The sequence below is a fragment of the Equus caballus genome, chromosome 13 (genome assembly GCF_041296265.1).
Source record: "Equus caballus isolate H_3958 breed thoroughbred chromosome 13, TB-T2T, whole genome shotgun sequence".
Lineage (NCBI taxonomy): Eukaryota > Metazoa > Chordata > Mammalia > Perissodactyla > Equidae > Equus > Equus caballus.
The window spans coordinates 6569846-6570462 of record NC_091696.1 but is presented as its reverse complement, the minus strand read 5'-3'; positions in this window follow the sequence as shown (position 1 = coordinate 6570462).

Here is a 617-nt window from a genome sequence, read left to right as displayed (position 1 = left end):
TGCTTGTTCGATAGCCATTCCTGGACCCCGTGCTGGGCTATTTTCACCCAGCAGGGCATGGTGTCACTCTGAGGTATCGTTCTCAGGCAGGGCCTGCCCTACATGGTTCAGGTGGCACCACGTGTAGGAGCAGGGTGCGGGGACTGACCCTGGGCATCTGAGCTGGGAGAGATCCCCTCCCCTCTTTAATCAAGTAGAGGCCTCAGGCCAGAGCGGCCAGGAACCCGCCACGTCGGGCCAGGCAGGAGCAGCAGTACCCCGCTTCAATGTCCTGTGCTGTCTCCAGGTGCCCCCTGGTGGTGAAAGCCTCAGGATCTCAGTGTCGGGAGGAGGTATGTATGACTGCCAGGCATTACCTCATTCAGTCCTTACCACCCTGTATGGTGGGGGAACTGAGGCTTAGCGCCATCGTGTGGGCTACCTGCAGACTCAGGCCCAGTGAAGGGCAACCAGAGTGCCTGTCCGGTCCCTGCGCCCCACCGTGAGGGGCGCTCCATCTCACGACAGCAGCATCCTTTGCACACAGTCCTGAGAGGTCAGTGATAGCACCAAGCAGGGGGTTTGGCCTGAAGTCAGACAGATTTAGCGGCAGAGACGGAATCAAGCCCCTGACTCCC